This window comes from Oxyura jamaicensis, chromosome 4 (assembly GCF_011077185.1).
Source record: "Oxyura jamaicensis isolate SHBP4307 breed ruddy duck chromosome 4, BPBGC_Ojam_1.0, whole genome shotgun sequence".
In the NCBI taxonomy this organism is placed as follows: Eukaryota; Metazoa; Chordata; class Aves; order Anseriformes; family Anatidae; genus Oxyura; species Oxyura jamaicensis.
Window position 1 is genome coordinate 65,693,361 of NC_048896.1, and position 17,102 is coordinate 65,710,462.

Here is a 17,102-nt window from a genome sequence, read left to right on the forward strand (position 1 = left end):
CTCAGAGCAGCAGGGTGAAAATGTTCACAGCATATGCATGAACCCAACGTGCACCAAGGAGCTCCCATTCCTCAGCCAAGTGCACATCCAGGTAGGGAGGGACTTGAGGCACAAAGGGAGATGGCTGGAGTGAACAAAGAGAACATAAGAAATGCAGCAGCTTACATCAGTTCGGGCATTTTTTCTCCTTGGAGAACTTTGCAACATTGGAGGCACCCTTTTAAAATACAATTTCCCTACTGTACTTATAGGAAGCAACACTGTAGTTCAATAGAGGTAGTTATCTAGGGGTCCACAAAGAAAAATGCCCAGGTCCTTGGGGCTGCATACCCCTAGAACCGACTCAAGTACTTGGGACATCAGGCCTAAGATACTTTGCTCAGATTTCGGGTGATTTTTTTTTTTTTTTGGTTTGTTTTGTGGCAGAGGCAGATCATTATTTGTATTTTGCTTGTAAATGTGCTAAGCACACTCAAAGAGGAAGAAAAACATATCACAAAGCATCCACAGTATATCCTTAACAACAGAACACAGAAGTAATAATACCTGACCTCAAATAAACAGCAAGTCATTCAGAGAACTGAAGCAGGTTGAGTTGAAAAATATAAACTATTTCTGTTTCCTCTGTGCCTGAAAAACTACTCACAGATGGTTGAGACTGCCTAATCTAAACAATTTATTTGCTTTCATTTCATATAGTCACAGTGTTACTGTAAAATCTTTCTCTATAAAAAGGTTACAGCATCTCTAACTGATCTTTGCAAACCCAGGTAAGACTGGGTAAGGGTTTGGGTTTTATTCAATGAAAAAAAGTGTGAAGGGTTTCAAGTCACCTTCTCTTCATGCTCAACCAAAATATTCAGATTTGTTTTTTCCACAAAAGCAGGTGTTCAACTTTTGCTCACATACTTGCCACTGAAGTCGGAGGCTATACACCCTTGAGGGAAGTGACTACAACATCAGGGCAGCACAGGTTTCTGGCATAGTGCCATGCCTGCCTTTTCAAATTCCTTCTCAACTGTGGCTAGTTAAGACGCTTGCTGGGGAGAAGGAGGAGGACATCTTCTATTATGATTTATTTCATCCACTGATATTTAGGATCTGCAGTGAAAAGCCATTTGTCATTTTATCTGCCCATTTTTCTATTCTTACCCCATTTAGTTCCCATCTTATAGAAGGGTTTCTATAAATTTATTCTGCATATTTTGATGTGACAGTAATGTCTATACCTGTGATAGGAAAAAAAAAAAAAAAAAAAAAAAATCCTGGCAAATTTTACAGAAGATTTTGGAACTGTAGTTTACAAGTGGTCGCCTATGTCAGCTTATTACTATCCTGTCTATTGGCGGCTTCCAAGAAAACTCCTAGGAAAAGAGAGTCATGAAGCTTGAGAGGACAGAACTATTTGCTGACCCAAGACTGTTTTAATCCCTTACATTTATACTTCTGACCTGTGTTTTGAACCACGTGGCAACCATCTCCTGCATGATTTTCTATGCAATAGATAGGGCTGACTTGCTTGACACCTCAGGTTGCAATACCCAACCCATCAAGCTACTGTGATCAACCATCTTTGACATTCTGCAGCAAGGGAGTCCTGAACAAGGTGGTGTTTACTATCAGCAATGCTCCTGAGGAAGCACATTAACCTGACAGCACTGCTAATCTTTTGACCCAACAGGGCTTCTGTAAAATATTTGACCTGAATTTGTGCTGGATACTAGATTTATAGATGCTGGATAGAAAAGAAGGCAACAGAGCATGCAGGGTCAAGGAATAAGCATACTCTAATTCAAGGGACACAGCCTGATGGTCTTTGCTTAACACCCAAGTCAATGCAATGTACTTTGGCAATATCTAGTAGTTAGGTTTATAACTTCATTAGGTTCCAGCTCTGTTCAGAGCCAAAAGAAAGGGAATCAGCCAGTATGATGAAAAATGAGTGACCCAAGGAATATTATAAACAGATCTATCATTTTAGTGTGTCAAATACCAGAGAAAGAGAAGTTTATTTTATCCCACCTTATTTTGACAACTCTAGCTGTCAACACTAGCCCAGTGTAGTATGATAAACAGTATTTTTGTATCAATTGCCTGCAAGTGCCAGTTGAAGAAAAAACATCTTAAAACTGTTACAGTTCTGCATGGAAAACAGAAGTTGCTTTGTTTGCAGTCATATCCTTTTACTAAGGCTGATGCCTAAAAGCAAGAGTCAGTTCCCAACACATTCAAAATGGTTAGTGATCCCTGCTGTTAAACAAAAAGGGGCTGGTTACCAGGAAGCACCAAATGTGTTATGGAAATCCCCTTTGAGGAAACGCAAGGGGAAAGCCCTCAAAGGGAGGCTCCCAAAGGCAGGCGCTGCCGTGCATCTGTCAGTCTTGTGACTGGAATAAGTGCAGCACTTTTCAAAGTTACGACTAAGAGGCTGCAGTGTTACTGTTGTTTATGTTTTCTAATATCTTCTCCCTCCATCTTGTTCTCCACAGTAGACCTACAGTAATTAACTGATGTGAGAGTAGAATAAGTCACAACTAGTCATCAAATTAAATTGAACACAGGTGGTCAGGAATAGTTATGGAGCACTGAAACCATGGTGGAAGCATTTCCAAGCTGACTAAATATCCCATCTGTATGAAGCATATCCAATCCTCTCTTTTTTCTTTTATTTCAAAAATATTGCATGGGATGAAGGAATGTTAGGGCTGAACTCTCCAATACAGATGTAGAACACATGTATTTGCATCAGTTTAAAGTAAGATTACAGACACTGGAAAGCAGTTGTGGTTTGGCACTAGAAATCTTCCATTTCAATTAACTTACAGTCCAAATGATTTCTAGAAAGTCTTCCTAGCATTGCAGGAGTGGAATTACATCTATCAGGACAGGTTTACCGAACAATTTTTCCTGGGAGAAAACTATGAGAAACAATTACTTTGACTCAACTATCTCAGTATTAGACAATGGTTCAACTCACAAATAAGCCAGCTGAGCTAGTTATGCCACAGGTTATGCCAGCAATAATCTCAAAACTATGTCTATGACTGAAGCCCACAGCATATTACCCACCACATACAGACCACAGTCAGGTGTACTTCAAGGGGATCTTTCTATACGCTCCAAATTTCCTATATTGCTATAGGAATTTCTTTTGTCCTGTACATCTTGTGCATTTCTTCCTAGCTCAGCTCAAGAGGAATTGGCTCAAGGTGTGTTCAACTCAGTTAATGGATAACTGTTCCATTAAATCTCTCATCAGGATTATCATCAGGCAATAGGAAAGGATTTTAATCAAATATTTGAACATAGAACAGGGTGAATTCAACTAACTTAATTTTTAAGAGTCATGAATTGAATTCTTGAAGGTCCTGAATGATTTATCCTTAAGATCAAATCCGTTATTACGCTCCTGGGTATAAGACCACACAAAGTCCCTTTACTATTTTACACTAACAAGAGCAGTCAGTTGCATTCAAATTAATTGAACACAGAGTAATTCATATCTCATAAATGTTCTATTATCAATAACCTCTATTCTGAACAAATTTCTCTGCATATTAACATTTCCATACCAGGAAGACTGAACACGGGGTTAACAAGCTGAGTTTTCAGATAGGTGATATTTTGCTCCATCCCACATAAGAAGAAAAAACACTATGAAAGACTCAAGTAAGAAATACAGAACTATCTAATCATTGAAGTCTCTGCACTGTACTCAAAGGACTGTTTCTCTTATTGGTGGTAGAATTCATGCTTAGGTACCACTAAAATGTCTTTTCACAGATGGATTTAATTTGGATTTTTTGTTTGTTTAAAAAATAAACTATTGTAACGATGAAAAAACATAATTTAAAATGTGACTTGTCCAATCAAATTTCATGTTTCAGAATAAGCAGTGAAAAACAAGATTTTTTAAAATAACTGTTTTAAAATGATTGTATACTAAGAATTCTGGTATTTTCTTTCCTTTTTCTATTTGTATTTAACCATTTCATGGTTTATTAAAATTATCATTGCAGCTAGAGCTAATACATTTCTTTCTTCAAAGTGCAAATAACTCGATTTCTTGATGTATCACAATGAACACCACACATGCAAGAAACTTATAGCTATGGAAGAAGGCTAGAAAAAGACCTAAACCTATTTGAAATTAAAGGTCAGTTTTGGAAACATGAGCAAACTGCTTACAAAAAAACAAACCTTTGGAAAGCCATCAGAAATGCAACTCTCCTGGAACTACACACATGATGTAGTTAAAGCCAGTGGGCTTACATTACCTGCTCCTTTTTCAGATATGCAATGAGGAATGACAAAATCTGCCTGAGTCACAAGTTCACCCTTAAAGGAGGGTGAGAATTTCTGAAGTTCCTGAATGGAGTTATACACTCAATTGCCACTCCAAATCAACTGTTTTCCAATGTATTGCATCTACTAAACAATAAAAATCCTGCTTATGAGTGTGTGTCATGTCAGACACCCACACCCAGGCTGCCACGCCTTTTTCTCTCAGCTGTCTTATGAACCCCAGACACCTGAAGTCTAAAGTGCACCAGAAAGCGCTCATGTGGGGTAACCCTGATGGGCAATGAGTTCATGGGGCTGGCCAAAACAGACAAAAAAAAAAAAAAAAAAAAAAAAAAAAGGGGGAAGTGTTGGGTCCATTTTAATTGCACATAAACAATCACTATTAAATATTCCAAAAAACTTCAGTGAGAATGCTGTACTTCCAATACCAAGTAGGTCACACAAAAAACTGTAAAGCATACATAAAATGCAAGCTGAAATAATACCATGGCCTGATATTTTGCTACTATGACATTTTCCATTCCATTAATTCCACTCAATTATGCAGACTGCAAATAAACACTCTCAAAGGCTGGCAAAAGCTGTGCTATGAATTTATAGGAGAAATAGTTAATGTGAACACTTCCATCGACACGTGAGATGGGGCTGCAATATGGTGTCATCACTTTTTGATGTCCGTATCCCCCTCCCTCCTTTTTCTTTCCCACCTCCCAGTAAATAGACTGAGCTATAAGATCCCTCTGGCAGGATAAAGCAAATACTCCAAATACAACATGCTATGCTATCAGAGGATGCTATGCAACCTCTGAAACAAGTTTACCCTGATTGCAGCAGCACTTCCATAAACCCACAGAAGAGCAAGGAACACCCTGAAAAACATATAGTAGTCTAATTTTTCAAGAATTCAGAAATGTATCTCCAGCCTCAGCCATAGCAAGAGACAGTTGCAGGAAGCAGGGATACCTGTGGTTGCTGCAAGTCCGATAGAAGAACTGTAATACATTTACATCCCATTCATTACAAAAAGATCCTGAGTTCTTTCCAGCACAAAGTCTGCATGGACTGATAACAGTTTTTCAGGCACTGAATCATCTCCTCTCCTGTGTGGCTGATGGTTCTTCCACTCTCCAGCACTAAGGGAACCTCCGTGCAACCTTGAACACTGTGGAGCATTCCTGCCCCCTCTTGTCACAGCTTCATTACTACCACACTGTTTTGATTTCCAAAGGTAATTTCACCTCTAGCTGATATTCAGTCTGGTTTTACCCTACAAACTTAAGTTGCTTTTTCCTCTGAGCTTTCTTAGGGATCCTTCCCTTCCCAGACTTCCTAATTGCAGGTGTCCCTTCTTTGGTTTTCCACTCATAACAGTTTGTGCAGCCTCTCCATCTGCTGTGTGCATGTATTCGTGTATTATTCCCAAGAAACAGAAAATTAGATTTTTATAACCGTTCTTTTTAATGCTAATAATTCAGGTATCCTTTCTCTTTCTAACTGGATGAACTCCTCAAATCTGCATAACACAAGAAGAAAATCTGTGTCCTTGCAAGCAAAGCCTCTCTAGCAGGCTGTGCCGCCTTGCTCACAGACAGCCTGGGGTGGTATGTGGCACTGTCGTGGCCTGATGGGGACTAAAGAGGGATGGCAAATTGAACTGTGACAACATGCTAACGAACATGCCTAAACCTCTGCAGGCTGCCCTGGAAATAAACTAGCTCATGTCTAAAAATGGCACAAACCTTGCTGCACAAAAAGGCCATTTGTGCTGAACTCTGCTGAAATGCTTTCTCTGCTACAAGACCTATGTGCTGTTTTCTTTTATATATATATATATATATATGCACAAGGTCCACTAAATGTGCAATGCTACCAACTCGTAAGTGCAGCCCCATCAAGTCAGGCTCCAAAAGTCCTGGTGGCTTCCCCTAACCTTCAGGAATAACCGAATATGTGGGCATTTCCATAAACCACATCTCTCCTGCTCTTTCCAGTACTAGTCTTTTTGTTGTTGCTCATTTGCTTCCTTTCATTTCTGGGGTGTTGTTTTTTCGGTTTGTTTTATTTTTCTTCTCCTTTTTCCCATTTCTTTAATAACTAGTGCAAAAAAACTTCTGTGAATAATTGTGTATTTGAAAAAAAAAAAATACTTTGTTTCTACACATAAAACAGCATCTTCCTGTAAACCTTAAGTCTATTCCCCGCTCCAATGGCACCTGTTAGATGAACGTTTCTCATAAAATTCATTCTGGGAGTCATCTGCTCAGAATTTGGCTATTTCTGCAGAAGAAACATACTAGCAGTAGGACAACTCCCAAACACAGGGATGCTCACATTCTCACACTATGCTGGATGTGTTCTAAGACCCAGTGCACCTCTAGTACAACAACTTTTAGCAAAACCCAGGCTCACCTCAAAACCAGAGGCCCAAGGACTTGACTTAAACATGATGTCCGTGCCCTCCAGCTTCTGCCAGCCTGGCACTAGCACCTGTAAGTGGTTGCACAGCTCAGAAGGACCACCTGTTGATGTGGACAAGGCTCAGCTGCAATTCTCATGTTTTAGTACATTTAGGTCTAGCACTATGAAGTTTCCTTCACTGGGGTACTTCTCTCACCTGACTCAGTAACAGACCTCCCAGCTCTCAATATAATACAGGGTAATAACCAAAATGAGGCTTTCCTTCATACCTTTAAGAAGAAAGATACAAATTTTGGAGAAGGATAAGTTAAAAACATATCTCAAGAAAACACAGTAGTGCTCAATATATCTATTAAACAGTTTCCAGTAATGACATTACAGCTTTTAGCACAGAGAAATTAAGACAAAATACAAGTTCACAACAGACCTCAGATTCAGAATGAAACTTTGAAAAGGAAAATGAGAGGATCAGATGAAGGATCAAATCCCTAGTTACGTGACATTTAGTGCTCAGTCACCTGAGAGGTGAGTCTGCACTCTCTTTATTTTCAGAGTTACCTTACAAGATTTAAGACAGTGCAAATCAACCTCTCCTCCTGCCTTTGGTACTCATGACAAGGGCAAATGGTTGGGCAGTAGAAGTTTCTACCTGCAGCTGAAACACAATAGTGCTGGGAATTCTTTTTTTTTTTTTTTGCTTTAAACTTGATCTTTCAGCTGCATGACTGACCAGGTTATTACCTCTGCTAAGCAAGGTCTGCTCAACGCTGACCGCCCTGGCTGTACAAACCAGAGACAAACGCTGCCATTGTGTGGTGTGTCAAGGAAATGGAGAGGCATTGACAACCATTGGTTTCCAAAGCTGAGGAAAGAAAATGCTTGTCTATCAATTCCCCTTGTTACTGTACATTATACTGTATCTATTACCAACTGCTGACAATGACTTGTTAACATTTCCAGTTTAATTAGTTGAAGTAAAAAGCAAGTAAGAGTCCATTTTTGTTCTCCTGATGTCTACTGTGGTATTCCTGTCTCAGAAAGCACAAGACCTTTCCATTATCATTACTTTTGTAAGACTCCAGGTTTTTTTTTTTTTTTACTCTTACAACCTGTCAATTTTGATCCTAATGCTGTACAAAACCTGTGGTGCCACGATTGTGCTGATAGCAAAACCCTCATTTCTAACTCAGCAGAGTGGATTCATCACAGAAACACCACAGAAGAGAAGCCAGAGTCTCTTACCAGAAACGACCCGCAAATCAGCAAACTTTGTACCTTCCTGCTGCCTTTCCCACATAAACCTAACTTTGTCCTATCCACCTGTCTTCTCACTCATCTGCAAGGTGATCTGATTTCCCCCCGATTACAGAATCACAGAATTGTAGGGGTTGGAAGGGACCTCAAGAGACCATCAAGCCCAATCCCCCTGCCAAAGCAGGTTCACTAGAGCAGGTTGCCCAGGTAAACTTGTGCCAATGACTTCTGCCAACATCCAATGAACTCACACCACCTAACCATGTCCTCTCTGCCCAGCCTGCCGCATCCCCTCCCCTGCAGCAGCTGTCCCACGTGAGCAGTTCAGCATGTGCCAATGTGCTGGCTCAGACACCTCAGGTAGGAGCCGGTCAGCCTCCTGCTCTAGTGGCCCTCTTGAGGAAAGAGGGGATGTAAATACAACTCTATGCCCTACAATCTTATTCCACTAGCAGCACCTAACCTGAATAGTTCTCACAAGTTACATTCCCCTTTTATTCCACTGGGCAAGTCCGTGAGCTAGGCCAAGACCCGAGCCTACAGTAGTGTAACCGCTGGAGATGTAATTTCTGATCTAATACGGAAAGTATTATCACCTCTCCAAACAGAAAATCTGTGTTCCCTGTTACAACTGATTCCCTCTTTAGCTTACTTTGCATTCAGACTGTGAATAAGTGATTGTTCTAAGGAATATACTGAGTTATTCCACAAGCAGAAACTTGTTTGTAATTACAGAGAAAGGAAATGCAGGAAGGAAGGAATCAATATGCCTGATTATATCTCCACAGATATTAAGCTCAAAAGCCTGTGACATTGTTCATTTGTTACATCCTCAGCATCAATCTTCAGGAACAGAACGTTACTCAGAGTTAAGTATCAATCAGTGACATTTCCATAAAAAACAACAAAGGGAAAGAGACCTCGTATTTTAAAGGGGGAATAAGAAACAACTCATGGCACACATAATAGGTTTGCTATAGTCTTACAAGAAATAGAAAGGCTATAGTCTTCAAGTGAGAAATTACATGAAATGAAATCAGAGAAACTGCAGTGACCTGAAAACAGTTCATAGTTACCCATATACACAAGCCTCAGTAAGAGCCACAATTAATAGAATTCCCAATTCCTGTCCCACTAAGTTGACAGGAAACCACACTGGGCTACAGTTTGTTCAACAGCAACAAATTCCTTTTCCATTTAAGTAACTGTCAGTAAATGTAGCCAAACATTTATACCCCATTCCCTTTCTTATTTACAACTGTTCTCCTGCCAGGAACTACAAGCACAGCAAGCTAGCATTGTACCAATTTCTGGGTCCTCTTTGTTCAAAAAGACAGCAAATTTTTTGTTGGAGATAAGGATTTCTGGCAGCCACAGGACAGGATACCCTCTGTAATACCTATCACCTATCTACAAATCAGCACAATGCCTATGCACATACCTGTCTTTAAACACACATAGAGAGCTGCTGCATACAAAGCTCTTTGTGTGCTTATAATTAAACATGCTTTCTAGGTTCTCTGCTTAATTTGTCTTTCAAGTGAAATACACAAAATCTTTGGTCACATGAAACCAGAGGCTTTCCACAGGCTTTGATAAATGTTACTATTTATAGAATTTACAGTATTCTTTTGGTGTACAACAGGTTTCATCCTTTCTCCTTTGTTCACAGATACTTTCCATAAAAGCAAACTTCACTGCTCTGCAATTAATGGATGGGTTCCAAGGGAAAAATGTAAGTGAAAAAATAACAGTCCTCAAAGCTAAATCAAAGGAAGGGGAAGTGTTTCTGCCATGTTCCATGCAATAGAAGACAGCCCATCATACTGATGAAGCCCTAAAATTTCTTTACAGACACCAGTGACCCCAGTGAACCTAGCTCTCTTTGAGTTACATCGTTTATCTTTCAACTGTTCCAGTCCTTGTTTTATCTTCATCTGCTAATCAGCAAAAAGCTTATCCAATAGCTACTGGTGAAAAAGCAATGCAAAGTCCATTTTATTTTGCCTGAGAATGATGTGCAGTCACAACAACAAATAGGCCTTCCAACAAATTTTGTTCTTGTTTCTCAGTAATACAAAGTTTTCAAACGCCCACTGAAAGTGCCCAACGTTCTTTAAGTTCAATTCTCATGAGAAAACACTAAAGGACTGTGGAACATATTGTTAATGTAAACCTTGCCTGTTTGATCCTGACATGTTAGCTAATTTAGCAAATCAAATACTGTAAGTGCATGCCATGGATTGACTTCTTGTGTTTAAGAATAAGAGAAGAAATCCAACAGAAAACAAAAACACAAGGGTAGGAACTTGTGGCTGATGTAAAGCAGCTGAATAGGGTGCTTCTCTTTGCTGGAAAGACTTTAAGAAATGTGGTTTGCCCCACAGTGATCTGAAATTTTGCATGCTCCGCTTGAACTGCATTTGCCCCTACCTGCCGATGTATTGTGCACATTGTGCAGAAGATGTTTGGACAGCTCTTGAAAAATCTCCCACTGCTATACATAACTCTTAGGTTCTTCAGAGTCATCATTTTATTAGTTCTTGCTGACAACAGCTATCTAATACTCGATCAAAGATTTTAAACAGGATCGGAGTTTCACAGACAAGGCAACAGAAAGCCTGAGCATTTTCTTCAGCTTGTTTTTGGCAGACAACCCGACATTACTGCAGCTAACGGTTTTATAAAGCCATGGAAGGTATTTTCCTCCAGTTAAGGAACACACTTATGTGCAAACAATGCACATAAACACAACTCTTAAATCACACAAAATGCAGCCAAAACTAAGCCAACGCCAGGCAGGTCAGGACTAGTATGTCCTAACTGCCTCCAAGTCACACTTCCCTGGCCTGCTGATTCAGAGTTTAAGCTCCTACTAAATGACTCAAGAGAACTATTCCTTGGTTTTCAGCTCTATAATTGCTCCAGCTGCATCCGCCACCCTGTCAAGGAGCTCCAAGCCGGCCTGCCAGAAGCGGCACCCTCAGTGAGCCTGCTGATGGGAGATGCCTCAGGGTGCGCTGAGTCAGCACAAGCTCACTGGCAAAGCAACAGCAGACATGATGGATGCTCATGGCTTTGGCAACTGAAAAAAAAAAAAAAAAAAAAAAAAAAAAAGATTTAAATATTTACAAAGGAGACAAAGAAGACTGGAGAAAAAGCAGGCAGGAAGAAAACGAGACACAGATAACATATCTAAACAATAGAAATCTTCAATAACATTCAGCTCAGCCAAGCTTTGATTCAGTTTCGTCTTTCTACTAACAGCAACACTGACAAAGTGTCTTGGGGTTAAATCCAACAAATCTCAACCATGCTGTGTATCAGAAAGAATTTTCTCTTCAGTGACCAGAATTTCACTTGCTGTGTTACCAGCAACAGGACTGTTCCCCTTGCAATTCTCTCCTTACAGCTAAGACAAAAAACATTTTGATCTCAACTTCCTTTTTTTTCACCTCATTCTGTAATTACTTGAAATAATAATTGCTGTTACTCCAACTTACTTGAGGCATGTATGATCTACTTAAATTAGTTCCTCTATTAAAACTCAAAATCCTCTCTATTAATCTAGTTATAGACACATTTGACAGTGTTTTTCTGAACAGAAGAAAAACTTAGTAAGCAGAACCATGGGTTAAAATCTTAGTCACTATTTTCCATAAAATACAAGTGTTTTAGCAACCTACTTGAAAACAGGAATTTTGCAGGGTCCTACCAACACTCCCATTTTATAACTTCTTTGAAGGAAAACACATGGGTTCACAAGAAGAGAATAAGCCTCCTTAAGCATCCTGAAACGCTACAGACGTGGCCGAGATATACTGAGATATAAGTGAAGAAAGTGAAAAGCAAAACAAAGATGCAGACATTAGCCTGGAAACAAGACAGGTGAGTGCTAAGGCAAGTCAGAGACATCATGGAGAAGGGTAACACAGGAGGAAAGGAGAACCATCAAAACAAAATGGCAAGAACTGATGAAAGATGCCAAGACCACTTGGTGAATTAAAAACTTGGCTCATTGTTTCCCTAACGCTGCCCTTTTCTAAGGAATTGTGCTGACAATAGGAAAATGTAGCTAGACACAAACTATTTTGATTTGTGGAGCATCTCCATCCTTCCATGAGAAACTTACCATTTTGTGCATGTGTGAGCCCAGCAAAACACACTCCAGGTCCGAAACAACTTCCACTCTCAGGATGCAAATGAAGAGAGAGATGAGACACATGGAAGAAAGTGCCCCCAAGGTGTATTCTGAGGACATGGCAGTCTCTTCACACAGTCTTTTAACACAGCTTGACATCCTTTCGTGAAGGGACTAAGACCTCAACCTTCTATAACTTGATAAGGAAAAAAAAGAAGAAAGATCATCCTTTGTCTTTCTACTAACAGCAACACTGAGAAAGCATCTTGGGGTTAAAACTGAGAAACCAAGAAGCAGCAGTGACCTTCTACTACTACATGTCAGTACTGCTCCTTCATAGGACCCCAACAGAAAGAGCACCAAGACCCTAGCCTTGCTCAGGTGCTAGGGGCTCCCCACAACAGCTCTGTTTGGATGGTAGCACTGCCCACCTGCCAGATATGCACTGTGAGCCTGCCCATGCAAATTCTGCAACGAGCTCCTGCACATCTCCCAGCACCTCTGGCTTGGCCATTTTTATTCTTTACTCACTGCTTGTTTCCCAGTCTTTCACCTTTTCCTCTTTCCATCCCTGCCTCCTTGAATACGGGAACATGAATGAATCTTCAGCATCTGGGATATCAACGCTGCATCACAGACAAACATATTCACGTATTAATTCCGCTAACTGCTTTCTCCATTCTGTCTCCCTCTTCCATGTAAAAATCAGTGAGCAGTTAAGTCACTTAGACTACATATTTATAGATGAACTCCCAACACACATTTCACACACAGGGAAGAGCAACACTCCTCTGCAGTCCTTGAAAGCCAGCTACTATGAGCACTCAAATAGAAAAAAGGTAAAGTGAACCCACAAAATTATGACTAAACAAACCAAAAACCCTGTTGGCCAGTCTGTCAGGTGCACGAGTGCAGACCTAATGGGCACCAGCACAGACCTGGGGTGAAAAGCTATGTATGTTGCTATGTCCTTTGTATGGCGTGCACCATAACATCTCTGTGGACTGCAGAGGGAACTGGTATTTTCTCCATTTGTCAGTACGCTGAAGAAAGTATTCGAACTGCTCTATTAACGTTGCTCTCTTTTGGTCAACTACATCCAGAAGTTCCTTGTAGGTAAAAATTCCTTTGGTAAGACTACCGTTAAATGGAGAGAACTGATTTATGTAGAACAGAAAAAATGCACTCCTATGTGATAGCTGAAGCAGTGATTATGAACTCAGACTTTTGGTTTGCTTCAGAGCTGCAGGATATCTTTTTCCCTGTTAATGCCGGAGTTCCAGGGCTCATTTTGCCAGCTGGTTTGCTTTCCCTGTGAAGCAGCCATGCTGCAGCTGACATCGACTTCTATTGTAGGGATGGATGACAGACACTCTTTCAGAAAACCCCTTACAAACAAATGCTTTCACGAACTTCCCAGAACACTGATTCATAAACCCAGGTCTGCAGATTTAGTTAAAGTCTCCTCATGAGTGCCTGCTTTCTAAACCAACTTAAAAGCACTGTGACATAACACAGTTAGACACCGCTACACTTGGCTATCTGATACCTAAGCCTACAGATATCTGTAAACTCATTATTTGTAGATCAGTCCTCCTGTGTCCCCCTCTCTACCTTGGTGGCTCAGTTTGTGAAAGCAATCATTTCAGAACAGGGCACATACATCACTGCCAACTGGACATTTTACCTCTTCCCAACAACAACACCCTGACTCGGTCAGCTCCTTTCAGTCTGAGCGCTATCTTTCAAATAATCAGTGGGGCTAAACAAGACTCTTGCACGGCCCCAGACCCATGTGCTCCCACAGGCAGGCAGGTGATGGAGAGGGTAGTCAGGGAGCCAGCCCCAAAGCAGGCCCTGCAGGGCTCCTGGCCAGAGCCCGGCTCCCAGGCAGCCACCCTCATGCAGCTCTGAACCTTGACCGTCTTCCTGGCTCCCAGCACAGGTGTGAACTGCACCTGGTAAAGCGTTAACTTTGTTCTCTCTCTGTGTTCACAAAACAGGAGCTGCTCAGATGCACCTGTTCGCACGAGGTTGCTGGCACCACACAGCTATCAGCGTATACTTAAGACAGCCCAACTGTGCTAAGGGGTGAATTCTAGGCTGCTAATGCCGTTGAGTGAAATAATACAGGGAGTCCAATCTTCTCATGTCAGTTAACCTTTGTTGAGGTGGATTTCTTCTTGCAACACCCGAGATCCCTTGCTTGGTTCAATTTGCAGTCCCTGGTGTAATGTGTTATCTCTTAGACGATTAAGTTTAACTTTTCAAATGCTTTTAAGCTCCAACTTTAATTTGTCTTATATTTCTTGTACAAATTCTCAAGTCCCCAGAAACAGATCTCAGTTTTGCCTCACTATGTGAGAAGTCAGTGCAATACCTGCTGACTCCTCTTGGAAAGCTGTGATTTACTTCATGGTTACCCACACATTCTTCTCAAAATAAAGTTTGCATATATTTCAGCTCAAGTTGAAGCAGATCTGAACAAACAGTACTGCAGTCAAAAAAGGTGACCAAATCTTAAACCAAATCTTAAACCAAACCAAAGCTATTTACAACTCCCATCTCTAACAGGAGAAGGAAATATCAGAAATTTATCTATCTTCTCACGCACAGGAAGCAAGAACAGCCCAAAAAGATTGTAAGAAATGCTATAGACTTAGCTATTTTTCCTCGATCAAAATTAAGTCAAAATATTTATTTTAAAGGTCAGAGTATGAATCCTCAACTGAAATGTTACTTAGGCTTTAATACGCAGGAAGGTAAAACATGGAAATCTGTCCAAGAAGCAAACACACTGAAGATGTGCCTCTGAAAGGAGAGGCTTCAGAAGAAATCTAACCTTTTGTATTAAATAGATTCATGTTAAAAACCTGGAAAAAAACAACATCTACTATCTCATAAGTCACCCAGTAAATATGTAAGTACTTCCAGCCTGCATTAAGAACAAAGACAGATCCTTGGCAGGAGGGCTCCTAGGCACTTGGTGCAGTACCTGAGGGAAGTACGAAACACCCATGTTCCTGTCTTCAGAAGCAGAATGTTGGGGTGTTTAATGGATATACAGACAACACACAAGGAATGGTGCAGGACTGACATGAATGGCAGAGCCTTGTTTGTGCCTAAAATAACTTCTGATGGTACAGGATGGACTCTGATGGAAAACTTACTCTTTATGCTGAAGTGCTGGCAGAGGGATTAGATATTACCACGTGCCTAATTACACAGGCATGTGTGCACCACTCCTGCCTATTCTTCTAGTATGGGTGACATCTCTCATTTTTACCCCTGGATAATGAAAAAGAAGCTATTAAATGTAGCTCTAAAGAAAGTGAGAGCGTTCACTGGTTTCTATTGCAGGACATACCTCCGTGTAATTCCTTTGTACAATGACAGAATGATGGAGTAATAAGAACATGTATTACTGACAGGTGTAATTTCACCCCTGCTTGAAAGGCCATGACTTAAAAAGGAGATGAAAGCCTCAAACTGATGAATGGGGATGGAAAAAAAACCTGACAGGAATAACATTCACCATCTCAGGGGAGCTGAGTCACATGGGTCATGCGGTTTTCCATTTGGCTCAGGAGTCGTCCTGATTTATAACATGCCCTGAAAGGACCTGCTGGACATTTGTTCTCATCTGCCAGTGGATGGCTGCTAGAATGCATTGGGACATGCACAAACATGAACAGGGGCATTTCAGGGGACTCCTCAGCAGGTGCATGCTTTTCAGACCATCATCAGCTGCTACTATTAAGCCGTTCTTTTCAATTCATCTCATACTAGCCACCATACACCAGATCCCACTGCAGTCAGTGACAGTTTCATAACCAACTTCTGCTGAACCACATTCAACTGGAACTGACCATGAATGCTGACTTTTAGATGTTATTATCTCTTTTCATTACCTGATGACAGTCAGCTCCTGTCAGGGCCCTGTCACACAAGACATTGCACAGTTACCTCAAAAAAAAAAAAAAAAAAAAAAAAGTGCTGCCAAGGCAATGCACTGCAAAGGCAATCCCTTGCTTGAAGAAAAAGGAAGGAACCACATCTCCGCACATAGGTTTGCACCCTGGAACTGAAGGCAGCTGGTTCAGTGAAAGCAATAGAGAACAGGACAAAGGCAGGAACCAAGCCTGAGAAGAAGGAGCTTATTTGGTAAGAGTAATATGTAAGGGCAGGAGAGAGAAAGCAGAGAGGCTACCCAACAGAGATCATGCACCCATCTTTCCCTCTCAGACAATGCAGAAAAGGAGCTGAAGCATCTCATGGCCATTACTCATGGCACCAGGGGACTGAAAAAAGACAGCTTTCTGGAAGGGAGACAAAACTCTCGCAGCATCAGCCTCGAGCTGTCTGAACACAGGCTCTAAGCAAGAAGTACTCCATACTTACTGTCAAACAACAAAAAAAACACTAATCTACAGAGCATATACTATTTTTGTATTATTCCTGAATAACAGAGAATAATTATCTCCATTAGTTCAGATTATATTCTTTGGAGTTGTTTATTTGATCATCTGCTGGCAGCCAGTGAGCAATTCCTCGAGCACAGCAGGCACCCAGTGATCCCACGATCAACATGTTGAAAAGAAGTTCGTTCCCAGCACTGCTGCAGAGTCCTTATGGCATGCTGAGAGAATTTTCTTCTCAAGGGAAAATATATCCCCTCTCCTTATTTACAGGATGCTGGTCAAAAGCTAAGATCTCTTCTAACTGTGTAAGACCTAGTACAAGGGGTTTCTGGTTAGGTCTGGCAATGCTATTTTACCTACAGATATTTATAAGTGTTGTTGGAACTTAGATTAGTTTCCTTTTAAAGCTGATCATGAGACTGAACACTGTCATATTTCTCAGGGTTTTCTTGCACATAGCTCATTGCACTATGTAGTTCTGTAACTTTGCTCTTCATAGAGAAAATCATTTCCTAGATAAAGACGACAGATTGGAGATTTGCAAAGTATGTTTTCTTTTCTTC